This window comes from Pteropus medius, unplaced genomic scaffold (assembly GCF_902729225.1).
Source record: "Pteropus medius unplaced genomic scaffold, Ma_sr-lr_union100, whole genome shotgun sequence".
NCBI classification, from domain to species: domain Eukaryota; kingdom Metazoa; phylum Chordata; class Mammalia; order Chiroptera; family Pteropodidae; genus Pteropus; species Pteropus medius.
This window is the reverse complement of record NW_024354502.1, coordinates 23444228-23452366: the sequence shown is the minus strand read 5'-3', so window position 1 is coordinate 23452366 and position 8139 is coordinate 23444228. Positions and strand designations below refer to the sequence as shown.

Genomic DNA, 8139 nt, shown 5'->3' with positions numbered 1-8139 from the left:
GGTGCTCTAAGAGCCCATCTGAAGTGCATCTTAACACTTAGGTGACTCATCTGAAGAACACAGACTCCGGTGAAACTTGTACTGTGAGACATGCTCATCAGACTTTAGACTTATCCCTTCTCCATTTTTCATTTGAGTGAAGGAAGGGTAGAATGAATAAACAAATCTTTTATTACCTTTGCGGAGTGAAGAATGGGAAGAATAACCAGTGGCTAAATGTTATTTGGGTGAGAAAAGGTCTTTGCCCATCTGTAGTGAAGATGTGTTGGAGAAGTTATCAACATTGCGGCTTTCAAACTTTTTTGACTGCAGCCTACAATAAGAAATACATCTTACGTTACAGTACCCCCTCCCCACACACACCCCTCAAACTATTCTGACTTTCTTTAATGATTCTTGTGACCCACTAGTTCATATTTGATTGTGAGGTGTAACTCACAGGCACTGCTTATAGGGCTAAGAAGTATAAGCTACCTCCTCCCCTCACCCCTACCCCACACACACACTTTTAGTACTCATAAGCTCTGCAGAAAAGCAGGATACAGCTGGCAAATTGAAGGTAGTGAAAAAGAATACATGTCTTACTATGAAGGGAGTATAAAAGTAAAAGCTCAGTTTCTCCCCAGGGAGCTTTTTACTCCAGTTGTGGGAAAAGATATACTCAAAAAAATGAGTTAATGTAACCCCAGTGTGGCAATGAAAGACCTAATCACAGAATTTGGCTTTGAAAATGGGTAGGAGCAGGATAGTGAGAGAGGCTGAAGAAACAGCAAAGGTCCCTGGGGAAGGAGACTTAACTCTCAGTCTAGCAAGAGTGGGGACCTGTAAACTTGAGTAAGGTATTTAATTTTGTTCTGTTTAGCTTATCTTGTTTATGAATTGAAGATCTTAGTTGAGTTAAAACACTGCAGGATTTCTCAAAGTGTTATCCCTGACTAGTTGCAGTAGAGTTGCTCAAGTGCTTATTAAAATTTGTAGATTCCAGAGCCACTCCACAGATACTATAAATTCAAAATCTCTAAACTGAGCCCAGAGAATCTGCATTTTTAACAAGCACCCTTGGTAAATCCTTGCCTGTTAATTTGAAAATCACTTACTAGAATAAGGCCATAAGAAACATAGTATAAGAGATTTCTAAGTAGAGTCATGTTTAATCTTTTAATTCATCCCTTAATAACATCATTCTAATATACATTTTAGGATATAGTCATTCAAGTGGATTCAGTGATATAAACTACAGTTTTATTTTTATCCTTTTATTCCATTATTTTTAGTTTTCTTCTCTTAAATCATTCCAAATTTTGCAACACGAATTTTCAAAGTTTGCTTCTAGTAGCTTGTTTTTGTTTTTAGAGTTAATGGTATTTAGCTTTTAAAACCTATTCATAAGTGTTTTTTGAAATTCTTACATTAGTTTGGTTTTTATTTTCTAATATCTTTTCATAGGTCTTTTGGACATGAATTGTAGTTCATTCCCCTTTTAAAAGTGAAGAGAGTAGCAGTTTTCACTGGGCTTAGTTCTTGACATTTCGGGAAATCATTATCTTACATGCATCTAAGAAAACTCATTTTAGTAAACAAGCTATTTTTCTATTAGTGTCAGGAATTCTCATAAACATTTGCCATGGTGCAGTTGTCTGTCTATAAGCTCCATGAATCAAAGAGTAGTGTTTTGTCTTGTGTGCTACTGTATAACCTTGCACAGTGCTGGATAAATAATTATTAAATGCATAATATGGTAAGATGTCCCACCAAAATAATTCTACAACTTATTCCTGTTTTTCATGCCTGGTAAATAGCCATATGAGCCACCTTTTTATTTTTGCAGTAGAAGATGGCTGTGTTTGCCTCATCTGGCAAAATTTTGTAAGGTTTACCTTTCTATAGCCAATAAATCATTCTAATAGTATGCAGGGTCTTTTGTAGTCATTGCTTCTGTTGCAGTTTCACTGCCACTGCCCTACTTTTGGGCTTTATTATACCTTTTGCTTAAGACTATTCTAACAGCATCCTAACTGGTTTGCCTATTTGCAGTATCTTTGTTGCCACTTCTTTCCACCTACTCATGCCAGTTAAACCTTCCAAAGGCCAGCTGTAATCATGTGATTTTCACATTCTCATCTTTTCGGTAGTTTCCCTATCACCTATTGAATAAAATCTAGTCTGTGACCTGGCTTTCAAGCCTTTTCATGATCTAACCTCATCTTAGGTTTATCTCTTACCATTACCCCTAAGACATTACCATTTGCTAGACTGCTGTGTCTCTCTATTCATATATATATTTTTTTCCTATCAAAAAGTCCTTTGTATAGCTCTACCAATTTCTACCTATCCTTCAAGGCCCAGCTGTGGTGCTACCTCTACTATAAAGCCTCTTCCCTAACTCCTCAGCTAGAGCTAGTCTTTTTTATATTTTTTATGAGTGCTAAAACAAGAAGGCACAGTGTAGCCTGGGAACATGCCTGTAGGGCAGCTCAAGACTTTTTTGTAGCTCTGTGCACGTCCATACATGATCAGGAAAGCACCTCAAGTTTTGATTTTGCGGTTAGAAATTTTGGTGAGTAGGTGAATTCGCCAATTTGGAATTCCCAAATAATGGGAATCAGTTGTATATTAGTCTATCTGTAACTGGACCATTCCTCTCCTATCCGAACCTCATGTGTGGTGTATACTTGATTTCTCCTATTGGAAATCTGACATTTGTCTCAAACTTTAACATCTCCAAAACAGAACGCATAATTCTCTGCCTTCTCCTGGTCTTGCCCATTTCTGTAAGTGAAATGACTGCCATCGATTCAGTTATTCAAGCCAGAAATCCAAGAGTCGTTCTTGATTCTTCCCTTTTTCTCACTTCATATCTTCCTCAATTCATCTAATCCATCGGCAAGTACCATCAATTTTATCTCCAAAGTATATATTCAATCTGACTATTCTCATTCTACTGTCACCTTAGCTCAGTGATATAGCAGTAGCTTCTGTTGACTGCCTCCAGTCCTTTCTCAACACCCTAATAAGGAGTCTTCTTAAAAACAAATTGACATCTTGTCAAAAACCAACACTTCAATAGCTTTTGCATTTATAAGAACAGTCTTGTCCTCACTGTTCTAATCAGCCTTTAGATCTCACTTTCCTCAAAAAAATCCTTTCCTAATCATCCTATTTGAAGTAGGCATCCCCTTCTATTTTCTGTCTCAACCTCTTGTATGTGTTTCCTTTATTTTAGTTACCATAGTTTGTAAATCGTTTGCTTACTTACCCAGTTACTATTTTGGGGTCTTTTCCCTCCACTGGATTATAAGTCTTAATATATAATGGCAAACAGCCTTGCGTTTTTTTGTTGTTGTTTTTAGGCGAGGCAATTCTTGATTGACCTCATAGATTGCAAGGACCTTGTCAGCTTACAATTCCTTATTTTTTATTTTTTGCGCTTACAGCACCTGGTCTTCCTAGGTGGTCTCCCATCCAAGTACTAACCAGGCCCGACCCTGCTTAGCTTCCGAGATCAGACGGGATTGAGCTTGTTCAGGGTGACGTGGCTGTAGACGGCAAATAGCCTTTGATAATTGTTGAACTAAATGCTGAATAAAGTAGCTAAAATGACATCTCACAGTTTAATTGGATAATCTGTTGTTTTGCTAAATAAATTTGTCTTTTAAGATATTGCCAATAAAATTATGTCTTTTATTCTTAGGTACTGGTTTTGTCATATTCTCCCAGGTATTAGTAAAGGTAAATTGTATTACCACCTACGGGGTTTTCTTTTTACCTTTAACTCACTAGCTCCTTTAGTTTTAAGTCTTAAAAGAATCAGTTGATTTAAGAGTCCTGGATAAAACAAATATTTCTGATTTTACAGAAAAGAAATCTTGAGATTCATAGAGATTAAGTGACTTATACAAGGCCATAGAGCAAAAGAGTTTCAAAAGCAAAACAGTATCCTAATTTCTAGTCTAAGAACTCACTGTTATTTCCACTCTACCTCTCTGGTTTCAGTAACACATTCCAGGATATTACATTGTATTCAGAGAACAAATCCAGTTTGCCCAGTGAGTTACAACTTTCTTTATTGTTTTTAAAATTAATTGGAGAATCAAGTTTCTGCTGAAAATTATAATGACTTTTACAAAAGCTCCAGAATTGGGCTCCATTTGTTTGGTTATATGACAAGACTTTTTCATCTTGTCATTTTATTCTGCCAGAGGCCTGGCAGAAGACCTTTAACAGTTTTGACAGAAAAGACCTTTAATAATTGCACTCATCTTAGCTACCAAGAATAATAATAAGCCCTCTGAACACTCGTTTTTGTTGTGCTTCGACATTATTGATTAATGTACTACTCAAGGTTGTGCAGGCCTTGAAAATATTTTTAAATTTTTACTCAAACAAAATTAAGAGACCTAATGAGGAATTGGTGTTATTTGACCAGTTTTAAAATTTACTCTGTTTTCTTTCCAACTATGCTAGTAGTTTTCAGACTATTCCACAGAATGCCAATATTTCAGAAATCTTTAGCATAATTTGGCCATATGACAGGTATTGAGTGTTATCTCTCTCCTCTATAAAAAGTAGCCCTGAGCACTTCTAATGCAGTCAACAGTGGGTACTTTGGCATCCTTGAAAAGGGCTTAATTTTTGGCTAGCTGTTTAGAAAGCACAGGATCTTTACCACTAAAGGAAATATCTCAGGATATATAGTAAGATCTTGCAAATTTGAATTATAGATCACATCTGTAAGATTGTTCTCTCAGTATTAAGAATTTAATTTAGTGTTGAATTTAAAAAGTTGGTAAATTACTGTATGACTGAATCTTTTGTTCATGTGTATGTTTAGTATAGGTCATTGATATGTGCACAGTATTTGGCAGAGGAAAAAAACATGGTTTGTGTTTTCAAATAAATGACAAGAAATTGTTCTAGCTTGAATTTGTATCAGAACTTTTCACAACTAAAACTGAGACACTTACCAAGACTGGCTCTTCTCCATTAAGTGAGATAGTGCATGTAAAGCATCTATCACAAGGTTTTTGGCATATGGCAAATTCTCAGAAATTATTTTATTGTAAGGCTAATAGTCTGATCTGTCAGCTAAAGATAACGTCTCTTGAATTTCTATAATACCTTGAGCCTTTTGTCTTTTTAGCTGGACATAATACATATACTTATGCCTCCTGTATACTCACTATAACTCGTGCTAAGGAAATTGAGACTCTTGTGAAGTAGTAACTTGTTGTCCAGGATGACACACATTTGGTAATTCAACCCTGATGTCAGCTTGCCTTTGAAACCCTTACTATCCCATTTAAGGGGTAGGGTGGGGAGAAGCGGGCAGGGGACAGAGTATACCTTTTGTCTGCATTTTAGTATGTGCCACGTGCTGTTGTATACCTGTATTCTTTCTTTGCTAGGTTCTAAGCTTCTTGAGGACAGGGATTATTTCTCATTTGCGAGGTTTTAAGGGTTCTACATATTACTCTACTGTGTTCACTTACTGATTATTGAGTGAATGAACACAAGTGAATATTAGGTAATTTTCTTAGAAAATTACGAAACTACAAGCAGTTTTAGAAAAGAAAGATAACATTATATTGCTATCTCTAGAGCAAGCCTGGATTATTTCTAGCCTCCAAGAAGCTATATTTACTTATCATTTGTATTCTGTTAACTTCCCAAAAGAATTTGTGTCTGGAGCATTGGGTCTAACAGATACATGTACTTTTTTGGCCCTCTTGACCATCAGGACTTAACATTTATTTTAAGCATGGTAATAGGGAAAAGATCTTGAATGCTGGAACATGATGATGAGGATATGGGCTATCATAGCTTTGGAGAGGAAAGGATATTGAAGGGAAGAAACTATTTCTTGAGCAAATGAAGTATATTTTCACGTGTTCTCTCATTTACTATCATTTTAACAAGAAACCTATATAAAGACAAGTATGTATTTTCTTCATATTCACAAATGATGATATTAAAGGTTAAATCAAAGAAAATGCTTAAAATTGCAGTGATTAAATATAGAAGTTTGGCCTTAATCTCGGATTTGTGCAATTCCAAAGCCCATGGTCTTTTCATATTCCGTTTCTTGGTTTGTTTTTGTTTTTGTTTTTTGGTAGTTGGTAGCCTGCCTTTCTAGTTTCTAAACCTAAGGAGTTCCAAGTCATTTTAAGTCATGATTTTTACATTTTGTGGCTATAAATAAAATTTATATAACTAAGTGAAAATAGGATTTAAATGGTTTCATTTTAGACGTCAAATGTTAAACCTTATGTATGCTTACCTTGGACATAGGTTCTTTTGCAGTTTAGAATCAGTTTAACAAATATGTAAAAGCTTCTCAAATGGAGTTGAAGTCTGTTTTTAAGCATTTCTTCTTCTAAACTTTGAAACTTCTGGAAGGCAAATTTCTTTCTCATGTCCTTGTTCCTGAGGTCTCTAGCCCAGTGCTTATGCTTAATAAACGTTTATGGAATTATGAGGAATTAATAAATTGAAGATTGGCTTACATGGATAATTTTATTTTCTTGAAATGAAGAGTTAATTAAATAAGATCCTGCTCCCCTGGTATATGGCCCCCCTCTATTTTAGTTTCCTGATTGTCAGCCATGTGTCTTCATTCTGGCTTATCACCAACCCTCCCAACACACACACACATACACACACACACACTATTTGAATGCATTTTAAAAAAGGACCTGAGATAGGAGTTTGGAGAAAGTATAATAATAGTTATGCAGACATGGCATTACCTACAAGGAATCCATATAAGAAATGATTATATCATTTTTCTGATACTGGTTGTCACAAAATTTGAAGGACTTTATTGGGTAGTCTAATTTAAAATAGAGATTGTATGTTATATATGAAATTAACTTTAGTTGGGCCTGGAGGGGGAGCACCTCATAATTTTCCGGAGAATTTTAAATGAAGGTACAATGAGAGGCCCATGTAATTGCTATTTTGTAGATATACCATATATTTTAAGGCTCCATGATCAGAGAAGATAATACTTTCATAAAAACTCCGATTGGTAGTCACATTGGATTTGAAGTATTAGTTTTCAATTAGTCGCTTTTCATGTGAGCAGACCTACATAATATGCTTTCATGTAGGGATTAGCTAATTTAAATATGGTTAATAATTTTCCAGAACCAGGCCTTGTTGACCAGCTAATGGCAGAATAAGAGGTCAGATTAGTGTTGCTGATGGGTAGGAGAGACACAGCCACCAAAATGTACTCTTTTTTCCTGCTACCTAAGAATTCTGTTGACTCTACTCTTGTGATAGGAGGTTTATTGTTTCATGGTATCAGGCAGGCATTTGTGGGGAATTATTGATGACTTATGGAATCCCAGTAGTCATGAGAGCTATATAAAACTCAAGAGTCAGTGAAAAATTGAGAAATATGCATAGACCAGAAAGAACAGCTACAGTTAAAGCCTTTACATAAGTTGATGTTGCAAAGAAGGAAGTAAAATTGGCACAGGTTGGATGGTCTGACCACCTTTGGCTTGCTGATCATTTCAAAGCCTGTGAAATGGAAACAGTGTTCCCACTGTTGATCACTGATTGAGGGATTCTGACTTCATATTTGCTTAAAAGGAAAGATTGTTTCATCTTTCGCTTAGGGGGCAGTTTCAACAGTGTTTGCAGATAGTCTCAAAGGAATTGCATTGAATTTTCTAGTAGATTTTTAGATAGTTTTTAACCACTTAATTTCTCAATTTTTAGCAGTTAGTAGATGAATTTAAATGACTCAGTACAGTCCTTTACATGAGTAAAATGGATGTATTATATATAAGTGATCAGGATGGAGTTTCCTGAAGGGATTAAATGAAGTTTTTTGCAGATGTAAGCCTTCTGAGCTGCCAGTTAAAGAGCTGGGAAACTGGAATTGAAGCTGCAAGATTTTTCAGTTGGTATGACTTACTAGAAAAATGAGGCTGACCACAAGAAATCAGAAAAAGTGAATTTGGCTAGAGAAGATAGTATGAACTAAGAAGTATCATGAGAATTGACAAGATGATGATATTGGAAAGTAAAATTAAACTAAGTTTTATATTCCTAATGTGGATATGGCCCCAAGTCCAAAGTAACCTTTCGCTGCGCACTGCCTTCCCCTTTCCCACCCCACACTTAGAG

The 8139-nt window shown here is 35.7% G+C and overlaps 1 protein-coding gene and 1 pseudogene across 6 annotated transcripts in view; one reads left to right on the top strand and one right to left on the bottom strand.

Annotated features, from left to right (window-relative positions):
* MTDH (metadherin) overlaps positions 1-8139 on the top strand; it is a 53084-nt gene that overhangs the window by 2407 nt on the left and 42538 nt on the right. The window lies entirely within an intron of this gene.
* LOC120595729 (uncharacterized) lies at positions 3426-3544 on the bottom strand (annotated as a pseudogene).